Source organism: Syngnathus typhle, linkage group LG10 (assembly GCF_033458585.1).
Source record: "Syngnathus typhle isolate RoL2023-S1 ecotype Sweden linkage group LG10, RoL_Styp_1.0, whole genome shotgun sequence".
Classification (NCBI taxonomy): domain Eukaryota; kingdom Metazoa; phylum Chordata; class Actinopteri; order Syngnathiformes; family Syngnathidae; genus Syngnathus; species Syngnathus typhle.
The window spans coordinates 6219038-6231903 of NC_083747.1; the positions used below are offsets into that span (position 1 = coordinate 6219038).

General features: G+C 38.0%; 1 long non-coding RNA gene across 2 annotated transcripts in view; it reads right to left on the minus strand.

Moving 5' to 3' along the window:
* Positions 1–12866, minus strand: part of LOC133161315 (uncharacterized) — a 63609-nt gene that overhangs the window by 8677 nt on the left and 42066 nt on the right. For both annotated transcript variants that reach the window (XR_009716062.1, XR_009716063.1), the window contains exons 3-4: positions 8948–9013; positions 8735–8843 (exon numbers count right to left, since the gene is read on the minus strand). This is a non-coding gene — a long non-coding RNA (uncharacterized LOC133161315). The remainder of the gene's footprint in view (positions 1–8734; positions 8844–8947; positions 9014–12866) is intronic.

Genomic DNA, 12866 nt, shown 5'->3' on the forward strand with positions numbered 1-12866 from the left:
CATTTTACCAATGACCTGCGACAGTAGACCATAACCCTTAATTTTAATGACTGTCGGCTGTGAAAGCCTGTCCACATTGCTGTAAGCAAGGCTGCTAATAAGCCTCAAGCATCACTCCAAGAAAATGATGTCATATATATTGGCCCACCAGTAGTCGTATGCTCAGGTGTCGCAAAATACAAGAAGCATATACAACATTCATGAGAGAGCTGTGGTAATGACAAAGGTGAAATACCGGCTGTCATAATTTTCGGAATAGGCAGTCTTTTTATTTTTATTTTTTTTTACACTCACCCACTAGAATTCAGCTTTAACATTGGAAATGCATGATTTAAAATTTATTTAGGTATCATTCAGACAAAAATGAAGGTAATGATACATACAGCCTAAATGGCCACAGTCTTTTTTTCAAGAGCAGTTAACGGACGTATAAGACTGCAAGTAACAATTAGACACCTTTTTATCACATGAACTAGTCAACTCTGAATCATTATGTTGAAAATATAATATTGATAATATGTAACATATCAAATCTGAATCACTGTATTTTGTAGCCAATTAGACCTCATAGATAAATGAGGCAACTTCTTGCTCCTGGAATTTTGTGTTGCTGTATGTAATTTACTTTTGATGCTATGCAATTTGTTTTTGGAATGTGGGAGGAAACTGTGGGAGTTGGCCACCATGGAACTTGAAATAAACATGTTCAATCATTTTAGTTTCTGTAATATTTTGGATCATTAGAGTCAATCTGGCTCTTCATGACAGATGTACATTACATGCCCACAACCTACTCCTAAATTGTAGTGACTGTTGTCGGAAAAAGTCAGTTTGAGACTTTTAACATAATGTTAAATCTTTTTTCTTTTTTAACTTGTAAAATACATGTGTGCTTGGATACCCTTTCTGTGTCAAGGACAAAGATAATGAGTTTTCTTTTACGCATATCAAATTATTTGACCTGTGTCATTGGCCTGATACAAATGTGGCTTTCTGAATAGACCCTGATTTAGCACCATTTGCTTAAACATTAGATGTAATCCGTTCATTTCATCATCTCTATATTTACAGATGACCTACTGTCTGTAAATCACAGGGGACAATACTGCATGCAGCCAATCTGTCAAAGCCATTTGGAATTTTGCTAGCGCTCAGCCCCCCAAAAAATATTCAAGCCAAAAGGAGTTGAATGGGAATGAGAATGTCTACCTTTGAAAAGCTTCATACTTTGACCAAATCATATGCTGTCACTGTAAGCTTTAGAAGGCCTGCACTTTTCATCAAAGCTCTTGATGGCTACCTTTCACAGTACTGCCGAATACACCCTCAAACACGGCCCTCCCTCCTTTCCTGCCTTCCACTCCCAAATCCTTTTCTTCTTCCCTCCAATGTTGACTAGCCCCTCATCCCTGCCTCTTCCCCCCCGCTCCCAAAATCCTTCCATACGCCTTGTACTTAATCCCCCCATCGCCAAACCCCACCCACATCACTCTTCAACATCCCCCACCATGCACACACACCCTTTATGAATGTGTGACTTCAGGACTGTCAAGTTAGATGAAACAAGATGAATTCAAATTAATCAAAGTCTTAACCTGCAATGGTAACAATCCACTGCTATTCTTCCCATGTGTCAGCGGGCTGATGTTACTGGGCTTTTTTTTTTTCCAAGATATATTTGCATATTTGTTTCGCTTTTGTTTCTTTTGATGAATTATTTACAGCAGAGTGAAATGACAGTGGAGATCACTGATGATTGCTGTCACGGGTGGTTGGTAGCCCTTTGGAATGATTCCCTCTTTTTTTCTGATTTTCAATCAATTTTTTCTCCTTTCTCTCTTGTGTTCCCTTGCCACAGCAGTCAAAAAGCAGATGAGAACATTTTAGCATCACAGGTGGAACCTTTTCACCGTTTGTGGGAATGGAGCTTCCTTTGTTGTTGTAATGACTGCAGAGCACGGAAAGGAAAGAGAAGAGGAGGGAAAGAGTACTGATCAAATGGCAAAATACTGTAAAGCCAAATACGCTGGTAAAAACACCTACCACATGCACAGGAAGAGGGGAAAAAAATCATTTGATGTACAGTATTACTGAATGTTTAATATTAGCAATAAATATTAGCACTTCATTTTTAGGTGCTAATATGACTTCAAACAAAGCAGTTTGTCATATTTGATTCAAGATTCATTGCATGCATATTGAGTTTCCAAAAATCTAAAACTTGGACCCTCATGGTATTTACAGAAAATGAACAAAGCAATGTTGACAGATGTGTAATCACAGTCCACAATGATGCAATGTTGACTCTGAAGTCTTACAAATTATAGTTAATGTGTGCACCATGCCCACACGCACACACGCACACACATACACGCTGAGAGACACTGTCCCTGCATTGCCCTATCCAGGAATAACAATACATAATTCATGTCCTGAAGTCTCGTCTGCAGACAAAAGTCAGCGTTGCATCAATTATTTATTGAAAACAGCTCACATGATGAATTCTTGAACAAATACAGCATCTAGTGAGAGCTGTACCTATTTCTTGTTTTCCTATTTGTGTTTTGGCATGGATTTAAGTGGGCTCATTAGCAGAAATGAGGATGTAGAGAGACAAATGTCAAGGGAACATGTGAGTGAGGAGAGATGTACAAAACCAATTGGAGGTGTGAAAAAAATAAGGCCATAGGATAAATTAATGATTTGTATGTAGGTAAGAATTAATGAGAGGCCTAGGCACCACCAGCTAAATAATTAAATGGTCCAGAATGCCAACACATTGACATACCTAAAGGTTTGTACCACTACCACTACACATGTAAATAAATAAAATAAGTGAAATAAAAATAGCATAAAATAAGCTAATTCCACTTGGTTGGCATGTCCAAATATATTTTCACAATTTGAATCAGTACTGCATCTCTTAACCGTACACCACTCAAAATCATAATTTCACCAATTATCTGTTTGTCATCTTCTATGAACGGAGGAGCAGCCTGCTGACTAACAAAGAATGAAAAAGAGATGCATACCTATAGTTCTTGTTTTGTTTTTATTAACAACTGTACCTTTGTTAACAACTCTACATAAGTATCTGTGTGTCTATGTTTGCCAATGCAATGTCTTTTTTGCAGATGTCCCTGATGATTTCAGCAAGACATTTCATAGCCACATTCCACACCTGTTACAGTGAATCCAGCAGTCCAGGCCTGTTTATCACTGAAAATGTGTGTCACAATGCAAATTAGGATGGCGGAGACCCCAAACTGGAGCAACTGAAGTTGTACATCTAGCAACAAATCTACCTACAGAGTTTCAACAATTAGGGTCATCTATTCCCCAAATTGTATTGACTATTTTTCAAACGAAAGGTTATGTTACGTGGTAAACCTGCCCCAGTCTGAGCTAATTCAAATAATTTATGGTGTATTCAATTGAACATAGGTTAAAAAAAAGATTAGCAAATGGTTGTATTTTGCATTTTATGTTTCACATGTGCTTTACTCACAAAAACCTGTCAATTACCGATTTGTGCTTTCATCCAAGCATTTGTGAGAGTTGTGATTGCTCATGTTGGTTGACAAGACTGTGGCTTAAGGATTTCTCAATTATGCGTTGATGAGGCTTGCTTTGTGCACTGAGGTACAGCCACAGTGGAACAGAAAATGGTCTACCCAAAACGATTTCCACACTTTGATGTGTACATTTGACCAGATTGTCTTGTTTTTTTATGAAGCGTTAAGATTTTCCTTCCCAAAAATGTACCCAACCCCCTGAGAGATTATTCCATGCCAATGTCTCACCTCTATGAACCTTTATGTTGGTTGCTACAGTCAGGTCCTAATGCTTGATGCAATTAAATTTTAGTGTTTTGCTTAGTGATATAAGATGAAAGATTTGCTTGCAGCTGCTTAGCCATAACTATGAAGGTCCTGGCGTAGTTTTCATGGTGGTGTCAATGCCAGAGGAGGTTTGGAACGCTGTGTCTCTTGAGTCAGCAGAGTGTTGGCGACTTGCGCACCATGTGTTCTGCATTCAAGGACCCGGCGGCTCTGTGACTATGTGGTCTACCGCTTTGTAGCTGAGTTACTGTTTTTCCCAAACATCTATTAATAATACCACTTACAGCTGACCGTAGAAAATTTAGCACGATAAAATGTAATGCACCAACTTTCAACCATGCTTAATTTTTAATGTATTTGAATAGTTTATTTCTATACACACATAGCAACTGGAATAAATGAGACTTCTATATTTGATGATAAAAAGAGTGCTCTCCCAAAACCTTTGACCCTGTATGTTCAGTAGGAGAGTTTATCCATTGCTGAATTATACATTAAGTGTGTAAGAAGAGCCTTTAAATTGTGCACTGGTCTTGTGGTTTTTAAGAGAAACCATCCACTGTCACGGTAAAATTAGTTTTAGGAAGGGGGACAATTTATCAAGAATTGAAAGAATTAATCTCATCATAATTTATTCCAGAATACCAGGATTTTCCATTTTCTCTGCACCCCTTTGCCATCCAGCAGTTATCCCAGACGTGAAGTATATTATATCCTGAGATTTTCTATTATTTTTTACTTTTAATGGTGAATGGTCACACATTCATTTTGGTTAAACACATTTAAAGAATCTAATTCAGTAATGAAAAGATTGAATAATGAATGTGCTCTGATAAAAAGAATAAAATAATCATAGTCTAGTGGATGTTGGAAGAACATCAAACTCAGAGTTGGAGCTTTGCAGACTGAGCCCAGAAGGGTAGGAGGGCATTATATATTATTTGGGACTACAGCACAATTTACTTCTTGTGTTTACTGGAAGATGATCATGGCACTGATACTAAAGAAGTAAGGACGTAATAGCTTGTCAAAATTTCAAATTTACATCTCGGCTCAGTGACGTTTCTTAGCGCTCGGGGGCTCAAAGGAGCAACAATACTATTCATATTAATGCCTCATATTAAAACACAAGTAAAGGAAATGACAAAAATCACAGTGTGTGCTATGTGAAGATAATCGGACACAATTGAAAACAATCGGAGCACCTTTTTTGTTAGTCCAGACTAGAAAAAACATATGCACTTATTTTAGACCGATATTTCCATTCTGTGGGCTGGGTGGTTCTTTATTGACTTCTTTGACTTGAAAGGGAACAATAGGAAAGCATTCATATCTCCGCTACCTAAATCTCCAAACATCAAAACAATACCTCACACCCATTTACTTTGCTACAGAGGGAATTGGGTAATCAATTTTATTTGGCTGATCAAATGGTCTGCCAACTAATTTTTCCATAGACCGAAGATCAAATTTATATTTTTGTCTCGTTTAATATCTGCTGACTGAAAGTGTCCTTTTGACAAACCACCGCATAGTAATGTGTATTCATAGAGTTTATTCCTAAGCATACTTGACTTTGTGGTTCCTGCAGAACAGACCATCAAAACTCAATATTCTGTTTTATGCTTCAATAAAATCATCATAGAATGGAATAATATTTTCTTGGACCACTATTCACCAGTGGACCCCATTATAATGCTTAGAAAAGCAATGAATAAAAATGCAGTATACATATTTAAGATGCTTAAGATGCTCATTTATACTCTTATATTATAAAGGTTGTGTGTATGTGCTTGAGACTCTACCTTTTATCATGGCTATAATAGTTTGGCCGCATCCCTGCATCAAAGACGTCATTGAGGCCATGTCTTATGGTGAACAGAAACTAATCTAGGAACTAAAATAAGAGTACTGTACAAGGAAAACTATGTCACTTTGTGTAAGGTGTGACCTTTTATGTGATGAGATCCAACCATCTGTCCATTCCTTAACCCTTTAACTCTGAATAGTGTTCCATTCAGTTGGCTTATTTTTTATTAATTCACTGTTTCCTCGATTACAGGTTTCCTTTTCTGCAATTCACATTGTGAGAAGACCACCTCACAGGGATTTTCCCCTTCACCAGGTAATCACAAAGGGAGAAAAGAAGCACATTATCCACATGGACAACACACCCCCAATGCACACGCACACTCTTACACGTTTTATACTATGAAATGCTGCAATGCTGACCACCAGCACAGCGGGAAACTGACGCGCGCACACATGCACACACAGGATCCCACGTACACACAGCATTATCTTTATGAGGTGTTATACACCAGTGACCACCAACACGGGGTCTCACTGTTCTCTAATCCACACTGGGGCTGAATAGGGTGCTCCATGCAATAGAGGGATTACACTGACGGATTAATGGGTGTTTTAATTTGAGTCATTGTAAATGCCTTGATAATGAGAGAAGGTGTAGGCAGTCATAGCTCTGCTTCTATACAATACCATTAAATATACTACGTACAAATGTCCATTTCATCCCATGTAGTTACTGTAATCTTACATGAAGAAAAATTCAAAAGCTAATGTCTTTTTACAAGTTTTAATTTGACCAACAGAACAAAAAAAATCCACTTCAAATGAAAGACTTTAGCAAGTTTTGTTTTAAAGTTTGTCGAGTGGGGAGAGTCTGATCTAAAATGAGGCTAATTATCCTGCCACGTGAACCAGGATTTAACCAGTACTGTTAATTCTATAGTATTTTCCTTTAAGTCATATATCTTCAAAGTACATCTGCCATCTGATATTCAGAAGCTTCTCTTATGAAATGAGAATAGTCATGGATGACAGAAATTGGTGACATTGGGCTTTCTCAACTTAAGTCAATAAAATATGGCGGTATTACACAACTTTATCAATCATCCACCCTCTACACGGGTTATCAGCCAGTATAGACAAACCTTCCACCCTCACCTTTAGACCAAAAGACAATTTAGAGTCTGCAGTTATCCTAATATGCATGTTCTGGGAATGTAGGTAGGAAGGCAACCAGTGTAATCAGAGAAAAACTACACACAACCTCTGTGTGAGGCAGATGTACTGACCACTGGCCTTCATGTTGAATTGAAAAACGCAAAATAAATAGCACAGATTTTTAAAACAAAATTCACTTATTATTTTGGTGGCTATTCGTAGCTACCAGCCTTTGAATACACACTTATTAAAATGCAAAGCGATGCGTGTAGCAAAAGGACACTTTTTAGTCGGTTGGCCCATTTTCATGTGGGGCTGCATTCAAATAAAGCTACACAAATTGCAAGATCCAAATGGGATGCGCTACAAAATGGGCCAATTGGAACATCCTGATTGAAATGGTGCCTTTTGCAAATAAAATGACAACCCTCATATTATGAAACACACACACAGACCCATGCATACATTTGAGTAGCAAGAGGGAAATTGGGACTAAATTGGCCCATCCTGACAGATTCCCATTAATTGTGCTGGTGGTACTGTCAGAACATGGCAGGGTGACAGACAGATGGGCGATGGCTGACACATGTTTGGAGGAAGAGTTTCGAATTGAAATGCTCTTGTGTGAATACAGACACCTAGGGTAATCAGGTGGCACTGTTTATGCAGTTTGAGTGGCACGCACTTCTGTATTTACCCACAATCCCCTCTGTCCTCTTGTTTCCGGGATTCCTTCCCTTGCTATCAGGTGCCAGGTACACTGTCAAGTTTGTTGACTAATTAAAACCATTCATGGTTACGAAAAGATGCTGCAGCTTTTTTTTCAGTGCTTCTATGTGATTGAGCTGCAGGCATAACTCAAAGCTATTTAAATGCATTGTGGTAACACCCGAATGTCCTTAGAATTACATTTGCTAAATATTTTTCAGTTCAAGTCCTTTTTACCTTTTACCGCATGGGCCGTGATTTAGTATCTCTTTTTACTCAGTTGGTAACTGCTTTCCGTCTGTCTCCCCATACAAAAATCTGGCATGGAATCGAGACAGGGGAGCACCTGCTGATTTTTCCGACACACTCTTCTATTCTGAAATCAAAAACAACTGAAGGAAAATACAGCTATTACCATAGATTCAAGCACACGCTACAACCCTGGCCCCCAAAAAAAGAAAAGAAAAAAACGTTACACACAGCTTTGACAACATTCAAAGCCTCTTGATTGACCTTTGGCCACAAGGATATTTAGATTTGTGTAATCTGTGAAAAGTTATAGAATCCTTAGTAAATTAATTTTATTACTATTAGTATAAAAGAAATGTCATAAGTTCAGATGTTGAAAAGCATTAATTGCCATGCTTTCTTGTTGCTACAAGGCCATGAGTGCTGCAAATGTGGTCAAAAAAGGACAAATAACCTCATCAAGCTATTGAATATTGAAAAATGAGAACTATTGCCTCAGAAAACGTTTTGGGAGAAAGCTTTTTTTGAATTTCCATTCCCCTTCCTCCACTCTTTTTAAACAGAAAGACACAGTTGAAGATATGCACACAAACAGATATAGTTAATCCTCAAAAAGCAAGCCTGTCAAGTTATAAATTTAGATATGACTCGACCATCCAGCCTTTCAATATACCTAACCTGAGCACATAGATATAAGATGTTAAATCAAGCATTCAAAGAATGTATCAACAGCATACTTTTCATGCAATGAACACACTCAAGTGGGGACTTTGCAACACAGGATGCCCCACCTACTAAAACAACTCCAAACTATGTAAGAGTAGGCTATTTGCTTTTCATGTCTGAATTAAATTTTGAGCACACGTGACTCTCACATCTATAAATGACATGAGTTCATCACTTATCCAAACATGTTTTATTGCTCAGTAGAAGGAGCTAAACAAGGCTGTGCTGTGTTCATCTCTCACCTGTGCAAACGTCAGCGATAAACATGCGGGATCGCGTTAGTTTCATGTGGTTAGCCACTTCCTTGGTTCAGGCAGGTCCGCTTAGGAGAAATAAGCCATTTCCTGTATGCTGAAGTAACCATATGCATAACTGTAAGGCACTGTAATCTTTGCCAGATGGTATTTTACCTTAATCTTTAATTATTTCATTTTATGCTACTTACTAAGACTTACTTTTATATTTAGTGTGTTGTTTGAACCTTCCACATCTCACTGTTGTCCAGTGAGCATTGAAGTCCCCTAGAAGAAGAAGGGAACATAAAAAAAGAAAAGAAAATCACTGACAGTGAATAAAGTTCCGTACTGAATTGTCCTCAGTCTTTGCACATGTTTTCAGCATCCATCATCAAACACAATGAATTTAATGTATTTGGAAAAAACTCAAGAAAACGACTACAGATCTGAGTGCTAAATTGATAGCAATGAGGACACTCTGTTTGCCTCATAAATTTGTAAATGTACCTGTGATAGCAGTGCCACACCAGACATGAAACTCAACGTATGTCAATGGCCGTATGATATAAATAAAATGTACTTATCTAAGTGGTTGGTGCCCGCCTGTTTTCATATAGAGGCACATGCTATCAGATACAAATTAACAATTGACAGCTACTGTTCCCTCTTACACATAGATACGGATCATCCAAGGAAATCTTTAATGAATGAACATCACCCTGCGCACACTTTGTCACTTGACTTTGTCACTTTTAATGAATCTAGTCTAACAGTTTATTTTGTCAGCTGACAGCTCCTGATCTCAACCACAGTGTTCCATTATAAATAACAGATAACACAAGTAACTCATAAGAAGAATTTATTAGAGTTAGAAGTCCAAGTGCATGTTTTGCCACACTATAAAATGTTTCATTAATTAGAACCAAATGATCAAATATCAACATTTAAAGTAATTGAGTTCATAGCTCATGAATGCGGCATTGTGTTAATGTGTAAAATAAAAAATCAGACATTCAACCCACCACTCATGTCACTATTTCTTGTTTTGTTTCCCCTGCCCTTCACCTTCTCTCCCATATTGCTGCTTTGTGTCACTGAATTGCAAATTGTTATCGTTGACCATTTAGTTCATTGTAAACCCACAAAAATGGAAGAGAGTTGTTCGGTCTGTACGACCACAAGAGTGCTGTCATATGTCAATTAGCATGCATTTAAATAATTTCTCAAGTAATTATAGTTGAATGAAGTGACAGCCACCCAGTTAATTTGCACTAATGGCTCAGTGGGAACTGTCAGTCAGTCCTAATGTCGATTTTCCCCTCATATTGCTGCTTTTTTTTTTTTCCATGGCGTTTGGGTCATGTACATACTCAGTGGTTATATATATAGAATAGTTTTCTGACAATCAAATGTTTCTGCAATGCGATGATCTTTTATACTGGATCAGAACACATATCAATTAAGAAAAACAAGAGGAAGTCATGATGAGATTTGGGAATTGCTGCGAAAAACATGGTGGGAGCGATACAACATTGTTTTTCCTGCACTTAAGAGTTGTCAGATTTGCCCTTTCCTCACTGGCCTTTCTTGAGAACTCGCATCTGCTAGTTGTTTTCTGCATTTCCTCCAGTCTTGTTTTCGTTCTTATCCATCATCCTACTACACCCCCCCCCCCCCCCCCCCCCGCCACAGTAAGACACAACATGAACTCTTCACCGGAGTTGGGATTTTTTTTTTTTTTTTTGACTGTTACTGTGAAATGTTAATTGGTATTTATTGCGTGGGTACCTGATGCAGTTTGAGGCCATGCATAGACAACACAGACACAAATATAGTTTCCCACTTGGCTGAATTACCACGTGTAACCCATGTGTTTTGGTGTTCACCAACTTGTCTTTAAGCTCCTTGAGCTTGTGTAATATCTTCATCTCAAACTACATCGAGAGGTGGTCGATATGCAACTGTATGTCCATCAAAATCCGAATTTCACAACAGATAATAGTCAGAAATCTACTAGTTTCAAACAAAATGGAAGTTGACCAGTGTTCTTGAACAATTGTGTTTTCACTGTAAAGACAACTGCTGCCGCCGATTTATATAATGCGTCTAGACATTAATGGGAATCATTGTGTAGAAGTTACAGCAAGTGGCAGTCCAGAAGGGCATATGGTAAAGATAGGACCATTGTTATCCATGTATAGGTATTCAGTCTCAGTCTGTGTTGATACATCTGCTCCAACTTCTTGTTCTTTGTATGTATGACTTGTTTCTCTTATCCGTTCCCTACCGTTATCTCTCGTTTTCCTTCTGCACCTGATTGGATGAGTAATTTACAGCATGCATTTTTTTTTCTGTTTTAATGCTTTGTGCTTTCAGGTGAGGTTGAGAGAATTTTTCTTAACCTCGTCACCTTGGCCTTCCATTCTGTCGTCTTCTTTTTGTACTTGAGGTGGACGTATTTCATGCTCTTTCACTCTAATTAGAAATCCCTGACATCTATGGGCTTTAAAATCACATGTCTGCAGTCAATGATGGATTGCTAAAATTTTAAGTTGTGCATTGGTTTCAAATGCTGACTATTAGGACATTTTGGTGTAAATGTAAACGGGCCTGACATAGGTGACTGATTTTCACTTAACACTTTAAATGCTTTAAGAAGGGACACTTTATGGCAATTTACTGTTCTTTCTTGGCTCTCTCAATCATACTTCTAGTTTAAACTCTACACATGCACACCTTTTTCTATCTAAATGTAATTTTTCTATGAAAGGAAAAAAACGGAAAATCTGCCAGGATGAAAAATACAGGGCAGAAAAAGAATGAATGAGATGGAATAGCTAGTTCGTTTTCAGCTGTTTGAGTCCAAAATTAGTATTAATCTTACTTCAAAGGTTTGCAGGAATGTCAAAGCACTTTTTTAATTGTGATAAGGAATATGCTTTCACGCTTAAATTCGTCTCTCCTGTTCGCCTTAATACAGTCCATAAATATTGAGAAAGCCTTGCTTTTTATTGGAAATTAAAATGGAAATTGCTCACATTTTTCATTGTCATTCATTTGTACAATGACAGTTGTAAGCCATTCCGAATCCCTTCTGAATTAAAAATAAGATACAAGCTTGAATGAGTCACATTATTCTTGACATGGAACATTCTTGTGGCATCACAAAAACAATGTTTTGAGGTAGACAATTATGCTGTCGTACAAAATAATGCAAGCGAGTACATGGATCTTACAGTAAATACAGAGCAAATAAGCCTGTTTTAGACTGACTTAACTTGCATTCGAATAAATCTGTCATTTCAATTATGAAAGAGATGAGCATAAGTTTTGTATTGTTTTTCATATAATTTCCTACTGTCACATACTGGATTTTTGGATCTTCCCTGACCCCATGTAGTCTCACCGCTATTATAGCAGAGGTACTGCTTTTTGTCCATGAGTATCTATATCAATTTCTGATGAATTTCTGTGTTTATGAGTTTGTGTAATGCATGACCATGTGCCTTTATTTTGCATGTGAGGCTTTAGGTTTTTAGGTGCAGGATAGCGTCATTACCCAGGTGTTTACGTCCAACAGCAGAAAGGTTTTGTCAATGAGGACTGTCATCTGCAAACACTGCCCGAGGAAGCGAAAAACAGAAAGGGAGGACAACAAGGCTATAGACTGAGCGAAGTGAAAATCTAGATGTTGGTAGATACCGCCCACATGTTTTTTGGTTTCTGTGTCACAGACCGAAACCTTCGCCTGTGTGAGACAGTGGGGTCATTGGGTTCTTCCACTCCTTAAGGTAATGGACGTACTGACGTAGAGGAGTCGGGAGGGGGGAGACATACACGCTGTTGACAGGAATTTATGAGCTGAAGAGTGTCAGACTGCACACACAACAACTTCTCCCTGCCTCTGCCTGTCTCTTCATACAGAGCTAGACAGATACAGTCCTGACACAAAGAATGAACTGCTGCTGCTGGTGGTTGGGCTTGGTGGGGGGTGTTGTCAACAGAATGAGGCAATAAAATAAGTACAAATCCAAACAGCTGAACAATCCTAATCGCTGTTGAATGATAAAACAATACAACAAAATGATTTTACGTTTAGTGTAGTAATAATCAAATATTGATGGAAACATAACCCCCT